This window comes from Psammomys obesus, unplaced genomic scaffold (assembly GCF_907164565.1).
Source record: "Psammomys obesus unplaced genomic scaffold, mPsaObe1.curated_primary_1811, whole genome shotgun sequence".
Classification (NCBI taxonomy): Eukaryota; Metazoa; Chordata; class Mammalia; order Rodentia; family Muridae; genus Psammomys; species Psammomys obesus.
In genome coordinates, this window is record NW_026592666.1 from 2063047 (window position 1) to 2073814 (window position 10768).

Here is a 10768-nt window from a genome sequence, read left to right on the forward strand (position 1 = left end):
AAGTTGAAGGCTTGACGGTAGCACTTAGCCTTGCCTATCTTAGGTAGTTACACTGTACGTTTTTGATTGGTGTTCTATGATTTGTTCCTGATACCTTCAATTTGAAAATTTTCTGAGAAACGGAGCAGTAATTCAGCATCACTTTGTTAAAATACATTTGAAGCTTTTAATTTTGAAAGAAACTGTAAAGGGGCTACAAGCCTTTAGAAGAAACATTTTGTATTTTACATTAACAAGAACTGGTCATTGCATCAACCTTAGTATCTTAATAAGAAACTTGGATTCATCTATTACCATTTCTTTTTTTTTTCTTTCTACTTTTTCCTCCTAAATTTTTCTAAAATCAGCTTACATATCTTCATCTCCACAATTTTCACTTTTTGCCATGGTAACCTTTTCTAGGGTGGAGTGACTGGGTTACAGCAGTACAACCCAAGGCTCTATGATGGAATTTAAGTTCTCCAAGAAGTGGACTACAACTCATTTTTGTAACAATAAACTAAATGACAATCTTGCTATTAAAAATTATACAATAGTAAGTGTTATAGTAGCTGTCTCTGACAGGAACTCGGTTGTCTGCTTTTTCATCATTCCTTCCTGACAGGACTGCCCTACAAGGCCACAGAGGAGGAAGAAGAACTCAGTCCTGATGCAGCTTGATGAGCTGGGGTAGGTAGGAGGAAGGATTGTCCCCTTCTCTGAGGAAAAAGGGAGGAGGAATGGGGCAGGAGTATAAGACTGGGAGGAGAAGAGGGAGGGGTTATGACCAGGATAAAAAGTGAATAAATAAATATTTTTAAATATATGATAATAATTTTATAGTTTTAGGTAGTATCAATTTGGCCACTTAAATTTGTATAGTTTATAAATGAAAGAAATGACAAAATCCAAGATTTATTCAGATACATCAAACCTGACTCAAACAACATCACTGGTCCCTGTATCATAAAATACAGGTTGTACATGAAGAAAAAAATACAACTCTTAAAGAATTTTCCTGTTTTATTAATGCAGTTGTTACTAGTAACTTTCATTCATGAAAGCTTAAAGCAAAAGCTATGCAAAAATGGTATCCCTTGATCAACTAACTCTGATAATGTGAACAATGAAAAATAACTGGCTTTTCTTACTTAATTCCTTTTCCCAATACCTTACCAATACACAAAGCAAAGCATCTATAACACAAGGACTTGACTTTATTTAAGTCATTTAAAATGGTGAATGTTACAAAAAATGGTTAAGCCTGAAGGTTTACATCACTCGATTTATATGCTAAAACCTAATCCTCAATGCATGAAATATTTTGTTTAGCTTTATTCTAAGTTTATACAAAGCAATATAAAAAAGAATTTGAAATAACTTATTTAAAATTGAGAATGAAATAATAATGTACACAATTTCTTTAGAGTGTTACATGCAAAAATATGAACAGTCGTCACATGTAAATAAGTAGAGAAATTCAGCACAGTATAATCAAGGTGTTGGGCACTTGAGAAGAAAACTATGTAACTTTGTAAGTACATGCAAGGACAAACCAAATAAAAGAGCTTTTTCTTGACGTCAAGTCTAAAAAGATCAGTTGTTTCCAAACTAATTAGCAGCTTCATTGACAACTAAATCAGCACAATGTTGTGGAATTCCTTCATTTCTTCCTTTCTTACATAAAATGAGTATTGCTCATGAAAGAATCTGTGTCCCTACTACTCTAGACTCTAAGACAATAGAGGCAACAATACAAGTAGAATGATATATTGTATCTGTGTTAGTAGCAACTGCAGATAATTAAACTAAATTTAAATAAAGGCATGTAGTACAAAGAGATTACATGATTCATCTTTCCTTCAAAGAACAATGAGAAAAATGAGTAAACCACACAAAAATTAAAAACACAGAATATCTTAAAGGGGTTAAAGGTAAAATGTAAAATTTCAGAAAATTCTCAAAGTTAATTCATTTCATGGATGCTAACCTCCTTTCCTGAATAAGTAGAAGGAATCGTGTTTAGATATTAATTTTACTCAATTTTGGGGTTAAGCTTTGGACTACTGAAATCAAATTTTCATGAGAAATCTACCCTTAGCTTAACAAACTGTACAAATCCAACCTGAAGAAAGGGTCATGCAAACACAAACACCACGAAACAAGAGGCTGCAAAGGAAGTCTTGTCGTTGCATGTAAAGATGTATCCTGCTGATGCTTCATCCTTCCTGAAGCCAGCTAGTACCTGGGAGGAAAGACACAACTCAGTCTTTGAGGATATGGAAAGGAAATTGAGCTGTAAACTCCAAGTACAGATATGATGTATACATAAAATATTTATCAGGAGAAATTGTCCTGTAGAGAACTCTATCCACAGGAGATGAAACAAACAAAACTTCAGAGAGGAACAGGAGTGTACCTAACTAATGAAGTGATTTTCTAGCACTTCATTAGCCTGGGGCTCTAACCCTTACACACTTAAAAAATAATTGAAAGCTGTACAGAATGGAAGAAACACTATATGGAAGCATTGGAAAAACACTGGCCAGAGAGGAAAGCTGGAACCCCATCTCAAGGTCAAGCCAAATACAGTGGACTGAGTGACTGTATCCTTTCAAACTTTTTATGTTGGAACAATAATTCCTTCTTCTGGAATGGCATTGGGGCCTCTGGGAAGAACCAGGTTGCAGGGCAGAAACCTATAGAAGGGTGAGTTCAAAGAGATCACTAGTTAAGAGTTCTAACATGTACACAATGAAAAGTCCATGGCTTGCAACTGGGAAGAAGGTGTTTATCATGTGCTAAAAGTTTCCTCTCTTGGTACTCTTTCTGTTTTCATTACCTACTCATTCAACAATACACACACATAAGCACATGTGAAAGCTCTAACATATACACACACATGCAAACAAACACACACACAAACCAAGAGGTCTCCTATATAAGAAGACATGGGATAATTGTCTCTATAAGCCTGGCTTACAGCAAGATCCTGCAGAAAAGCAGAAGATAGTTACAGTAACATTTCTAGCTTGTATGACTCTTGTCAGGAGGGGATATCCCCCTTACTATGTCTGCTACTGTAAGGAAAAATGGTGAGATGCAGGAGTAGAGGGCAGTCTCTTAGGCCTTGGAAGCATCTTCAAATTAACATATTCAGTATGCCAACACACCCTCTGATGAAATACCATTTCTGAACCCAGCATGCAGTGTACTTGCAATCTTACAAATATGTTTGCAAACCTGAAAATCCCACAGGAATCTGTTGACAGCTTATATTGCAAAATAATGTAATAGGACCATCACACACTGACTGTACTCCTATGGCCGTTTTCTGTTAGAGTTTATCGCATCATTTTTGGTGATATGTCGAGTAACAGAGCCAAGCACTACAAGGATAAAAGGACCCAGATGACTTTATCAAAGTAATTTCTACCAATCATTCACTCATCCTGGCCAAACATCTCCCATTTTTCTAACAGGTGAAACGCTGACTATAGACAGAACCCTTTGCTCTACAAAATACAGGTTTAACAGAATATATAGGAGTAAATTGTAAAAGATTTCTTCTACATCTGAAGCTCTCATCTCACTTTCTTCCTTACCGCAGTTGAGGAGTGCCTCATTCCCACTCAAAGTTCACTATTTTTCCCACATAATCTTGATAGTCTTGTGCTTATGTCTTTCTGTGTCAATATTTGTTTAGATACCCATTTTATAAGCTTTAACACAAATTCTAAATATCAGACTTTATGCCATATTCTTTTATTTACAATGCTGTTTACATTCTCTCACCACATGAGACTTAACTAAATGTTTATAATATCCAGGAATGACTCACATCCATCATTTCTTCTGTATATCCTTTTCACCTTTTTTTCCATAGGAGAGTTCTATTTTTAATTTTTAAAGAATTATCACAGAATTTTTATGGCAGTCTCAACATTTGTAGTGCATATGGTTCGACACATTCTTGTCAACACTTGTTTTCATGATTTTGTGTTTTGTTTTTCTAGATTTTGTACTTTTAGATTTTTAAAATCTGTTTTTATTGAGAAAAGATTTTTTTAGTTCTTATTCACTTTACATTCTTGTTGTAGACCATCCCTCCTCTCCTCCCAATCCCACCTTCCTTCCCTACCAGCTTCCCTCCTCCCCTATTCTGAGGAAAAGAGGAGCTCCCTTTCCCATCCAGCCTAGCTCATCAAGTTGCATTAGGACTGAGCCTGTCCTCTTCCCCTGTGGCCTGGCAAAGCAGTCCTATCAGGGGAAAGCGACCAAAAAGTAGGAAAGTAAGTTCCTGTCCAATGAAGTCCCCCCTTCCCTTATTAGAGGACCCACATGAGGTCCAAGCTGCCTATCTACTACATCTTTGTAGGGATCCTAGGTCCAGTTCATGTATGGTCCTTGGTTGATGCTTCATTTTCAGAAAGCCCCTCTGGGCCCTAGTTAGTTGGCTCTCGCCCATATCCATTTTTCTTTCCTCCCACATTTCCACAAGACAATCTGTGCATTCCCTGATGTTTGGCTGTGAGTCTCAGCATCTGTTTTGAGGCATTGCTGGGTAGAGCTTCTCCGAGGACAGCTATGTCAGGCTCCTCTGACAAATTTAGCAGAGCATCATTTATACTGTCAGGAACTGGTGTTCCCCAACAGGGTGGGTCTTTGGTTGGGCCAGGCACTGGTTGGGCATTCCATGAAAGCATTCCCAACAGGGGAATACAGAATGGCTGAGAAGCACTTACAGAAATTCTTAACTTCCTTAGTCATCAGAAAAATGCATACCAAAAAGACTCTGAGATTCCGTCTCACTCTGGCCAAAATGGCTAAGATCAAAATCTCAAGGGACAGCACACTCTAGTGAGAGTATGGAGAAAGGGAAACACTCCTCCATTGGTGAAGGGAGTGTAAACTTGTACAACCACTTTGGAAATCACTTGGGCACTTTCTCAGAAAATTGGGAATAGCTTAACATCAAGACCCAGCTATGCTTCTCCTGGGTATATGTGCAAAGTCACTCTACCATACAACAAGGACACTTGCTCAACTATGTTCATAACAGCTTTATTCACAACAGCCAGAATCCGGAAACAATATATTTGTCCCTCAACCAAAGAACAGATTAAAAAAAAAAACAAAAAACCCTGTGGCACATTTACACAATGGAGTACTACTTGGCTACTAAAATCAAAGAAATCATGAAATTTGCAGGCAAACGGAAGAAATTAGAAAAAATCATCTGTAGTGAGGTAACACAGACCCAGAAAGACACATATGATATATATTCATTTATAAGTGGATATTAGCCATATGGTACAGGATAAGCACTATGAGGCACAGACCCACAGAAGATAAGTAACCTAGAAGATCCAAAGAAGGATGCATAAACCTCACCCAGAAGAGGAGATAGAATGGGCAGAAGTAGTGGCTGAAGAGAGTAGTAGAAGAGGACATGCAGAGAGTTAAGAGCGTAGAGATCAGCCCTGAGGAAAGCAAGGGCAGGAGGACAGATGGCCTATTGAGAAAAGAAAAACCGAAGGTTGGGATATCTCTATGACAAATTGGAGACCTAAATCCAATTACTTTCCTAAGAGGATATGAGGGGTACTCAAGCAGAGATTCCTAGTAACAGAGGCCATCAAGACTGAATAGGACAGCCACTAACTAAATTAATCTAGCAGAGAGGGGAACACCTATCCACTAACACAAATTTCAACTCAAAATTTACCCTGCCTACAAGATGTGCAGTGATAAAGATAGAGCAGATAGAGTAGAGAATAGATTATTTTCATACTTCCACAAACACCTCCCAGATCCTCCCCACCACCCCACCTACCCAAATCTACAACCTTTCTTTCTCTCTGTTATTAGAAAACAAATGGACATCTAAAATACTAATAATAAAACACAAGATATATATACAAACAAGAATAGTACAAAACAAACAGAAAAAAAAGCCAAATAATAAGTAAAAGAAACAGATGCAGACACACATACATTTGGTACTCACAGAAAAATTCATTAAAACTATATTGGAAATCTTAATATATAAGCAAAAGACCTGTAAAGTAAAGAGAAAAAGATCTCAAACAAAGCATTCTGAGACAATAAAGATAGATAGATAGATAGATAGATAGATAGATAGATAGATAGATGATAAATAGATTGTATTAATAATAATAAACCTTCTAAAAATGTATTGTATTGGCTCTCTACTGCTGGATATGGGGCCTGCCTTTAAGTGTGTTTTTTGTATACTCAGCAAGAATCAGTTGGAATAAAACTAGTTTTTCATTTACAAGTCATTATTTTTGTTTGTTTTATTTAATTATTTTTATTAATTACAGTTTATTCACTTTCTATCCCCCTGCACCTTCCTCCCTCTTCCCCATCTGTGTCCCTCTCCCAGTCCACTGATAAGGGAGGTCCTCCTCACCACAAGTCATTATTAATTCGAAATACCTCTAAGTTAAAGATGGGGCTTTGTCTACTTCCTCTCTCAGCACTGAGACTCCGTCGGGATTACTCCATGCACAACACTGTTCATATGGTCAAGAACCTGAGAATAGATATGCCATGGATATATGTGAAAATTAAGTACTACATTTCTTCAAAAGGAACATAGCAATAAAATGAGTTCTCAAGATTTTCTGCTATACTAATATGTCAGTGCCTTACTTAGTCACAATCAGAAAAGATTCCTCCTGTACTAGCTGGGAGCAAATACAAATACCCACAACTGAATATGCAGAGTACCCCTATGCTTTGTAACTCCCACATTGGAACTCTCAGTCTCCATCAAATCCCTCCCTCCAGCGCTGAGGGAACTCTGTGGAAAAGGATACCCCACTATATAAAGCATAGATTGCAATCTCTAAAACTGTAAGCCAATGTCAAACTTTCCTCGTAAAAATTTATTCTCCCAGGACAACTCACTCAGGATGATCCTTTCCAGGTCCCACCATTTACCTGCAAATTTCATGATTTTCTTATTTTTCATTGCTGAGTAATACTCCATTGTATAGATGTACCACAGTTTCTGCATCCATTCTTCAGTTGAGGGGCATCTGGGCTATTTCCAGCTTCTGGCTATTACAAATAAAGCTGCTACAAACATGGTTGAGCAAATGTCCTTTTTGTGTACTTGAGCCTCTTTTGGGTATATGCCTAGGAGTAGTATGGCTGGATATTGAGGAAGCACTATTCCTAGTTGTCTGAGAAAGCGCCAGATTGATTTCCAGAGTGGTTGTACAAGTTTATATTCCCACCAGCAGTGGAGAAGGGTTCCCCTTTCTCCACAACCTCTCCAGCATGTGTTGTCCCTTGAGTTTTTCATCTTGGCCATTCTGATGGGTGTAAGGTGAAATCTCAGGGTTGTTTTGATTGGCATTTCCGTAATGGCTAATGAGGTTGAGCATTTCTTTAAGTGCTTCTCAAGTGTTTTATCACATTCATGAAAAGGTGTCTAACATACGCTCAGATGTGATAATTCACTATCACAACACAGAAATGTGATGGGAGCATTTTACATTTGGTGGTAGATTTGCAACTAAGAAACAGTCCAATAAAATGGATGCATAAAGCAGGACCCAGGACATGGCTTGAAGCTCCCAGGATCCAGCATTTTGCTGAGCTACAAACATGAAAGGCAGTTCTACTGTTTAGTAATAACTTCTGGGAGTGACTTTTTTATTTTTAATTCTCAAAGAAATATTTTGTTCTTCATGTGCAGTGTCTCATTTGTATGAGCAATCAGCAATTTACAAACCAGTATAAGAGTTTAAAAAATGTTAGGTATGAGGTAAGTATACAAAAATGAACGGTATTCTGTGTGTACAAGTACGTGGAATGTTATTAAAGAGAGTACGTTTAACAGAATGGAAATAGCATGTCTGTGAGAAACTGAACAGGGGATAAAGAGCACTAGTAGTCTGCAAATTCCTGTTTGGACAAGGTGAAGCCAATCAGTAATGGAAGCAGGGCCATCTCCTTTAACTATAGCATGGGAGAGTCATTTTTTAATCCACTTTTTGCAGCTGGAATAACTGAGAAGTCAATTCACTGAATTGTACAGAGGTAGAAAAGGAAGGACAAGGGGAGATTATTTTGTTAGTATCACCACATCTACAAGATGCTTTTCAGTAAAAACTGTGGATCTATATGCTCATTTTGGTAAAATACTTACAGGTTTGTCTGCACAAAGTCCTGTATAGATGTTGTGAGGTAACACTGAATGGTAAAACATGAATTAACCAATGTGAGGTGCTGGCGTCTTCAGGCTACACTGTAGGAACATGTTAATTTAGTGAATTCTAACTAATATGTTAGTAGCAAAGATCTGATAAGGAACTTTCTTATAAATGTTATGTTCCTGTAGGCTGAAGCATTAACTGTCATTTTAAATAGAGCATGAAGGGAATATTGAATGTTTATTGTATCTCTGCCAATGCTTTGATGCCTGCTGTTATTTGTGTCTATATGAGAACTTTGTCCCCAGGAAAAGTAGGAATTCAGTTTTTGTCTGGTAGATTGAGTTTGTGTGGTATGTTCTTAGTTTTTAAAGTACTCAGTAGCTTGGAACTTGGGAGTGGTAATAGTCAAAATGTTTGGGAAAGCATGACACACGCAGTGCACTCTCAGTTACCTTACATGAGTAAGGTAATACGAGTGCAACTCCAGATCCAATTGGATGGCCAGTGACTGGATAAATTTGTTCTGTGCTTCTGGTAGTTTTGTCTCTTGTAATACATGTTAACTTAAAACAAACTTTATAAGGCTGCTCCTAGTGTATGTGGAACACGGAGTTATAAGAAATGTTGTTTTAAACTTCAAGTACAGTCTAAATTTATAGTCACAGCTATAGTGTACTAAATACAAGAACCCCTATCAAAATTATTTATTATCAGGTGTTAACTATTCTGTACTGTATATAATTCTATGGACATAGAGTTACATGACTGAAATGCCTTTATTTAGACCCAAATCACCATATTAGAATACTACATTCAGACATGATGTTTTGATGACTGTACCATTACTAGGCAATAATTTTCAGCTCTATTGTATATAATTTTATGGAATCACTGTTGTGTGCTACTAGACCATTGATAACTAAAATAACTTTATAAATATACTTAATGATGTCAGTTAAATAAATGATACAATTATATTTCAACTATACTATTGATTCTTAATTTAATTTAGACACAGATACTCTGTGTTTCAACCTGCTGAGTTCACAAGAAAGTGGTGGATCTGTTTATTAGTGTTATCTTGGAATCTTGTGGTTGTTATCTACGAGCAAATGTGATGAGGATCATTTGTAGGCATAGCCTCTAAAAGTCTCCCCATGGTCCCTGCTATCTCTTTTACTCCCAACTCTGTAGCTCGAAGATGAATTTCACAGATAACACAGCCTTGTGCTAGGAAGTTCTTGGAGGTCATGGTTACTCCATAAAGGCAGAAAAGCCAAGAGACACCTTGACTTCTATCTGGCCATGCATAACTTGAGAAAAATCTACTTTTGTTGTATTTATTTGATTAATTAAATTATTTATTTATTTATTTTACATCTCACTCATAGGACTGCCCTCCTTTCCTCCCATTCCTATTCTCCCTCCCCTAATCTTCAGATAAGCAGTTCCTCTCCCTTATCAACTCAGACGGGCACATCAAGTTGCATCAGGACTGAGTACATCCTCTTCCTTGGTGGCCTGGAAAGGCAGCCCAGCCAACAGGAAATGATTGAAAGCAGGCAACAAAGTCCATGTCAGAGACAGATCCCTATTCCCTTTCTAGGGGACCCACATGTAGACCAACATATTCATTGTCTACATATGTGTAAAGGTCCTAGATCAAGTCCATGCATGGTCCTTGCCTGGTGCACTGTAAGTCCCGCTGGGCCCAGGTTGGTTGGCTCTGTGCATCTTCTGGTGGAGCTCCTGTGTCCTCTGGATCCTTCTATTCTTCCCCATTCTTCCCTAAGACTGCCAGCTCTCAACGCAATGTTTGGCTGTGAGTCTCAGCATCTACTGTTGAGTGGAGCTTCTTAGAAGACAGCTATGCTAGTCTCCTGTCTGCAAGTATACCAGAGTTGGCTCTCTCATGTTGGGTGGGTCTCAGGTTGGACCAGGCACTGGTTGGACATTCCCTCAATCTCTGCACTTTCTTTATCCTTGCACATCTTGTAGGCACAGTAAATTTTGGGTAAACATTTTTGTGAGTGGTTTGTTGTTCCCCTCCCTCCACTAGGAATCCTGTCTAGTTAGAGTGGCCTCTTCAATATCCATTGAATTCTGCCACTAAGAGCCCCAGATAGAGTCACTCCCATATCCTTCCAGGAGCCTAACATGTTGTAGGTTTCCAGCCTGTCTCAGAGATGCCCTCCGCACAGCTTCTCTTCTCTTTGCAAGCACTCTGTCTTCCCCTACCTCTCCCTGGTCTGAGGTTGTACCTTCATTTCTCTCCACTCTCATTCTTCAACCTTGTTCCCTCTCTTCAACTACTTCTGCTATCTATTCTATTTCCACTTCTGAATAATTTTTAGGTATCCTCCCTTGGGTCTTCCTTCTTACTTATCTTCTTTGGACTTATAAATTGTAGTACAGATATCATGTACTATATTGCTAATATACACTTTTAAATGAGTACATACCATGCGTGTATTACTAGGTCAGGGTTACTTCACTCAGGATATTTTATTTTTCTGAATCCATAATTTGCCTACAAATGATGCATTTGTAGGCATTTCTTTAAGTGCTTCTCTGTCATTCAAGATTCCCTTGCTGAG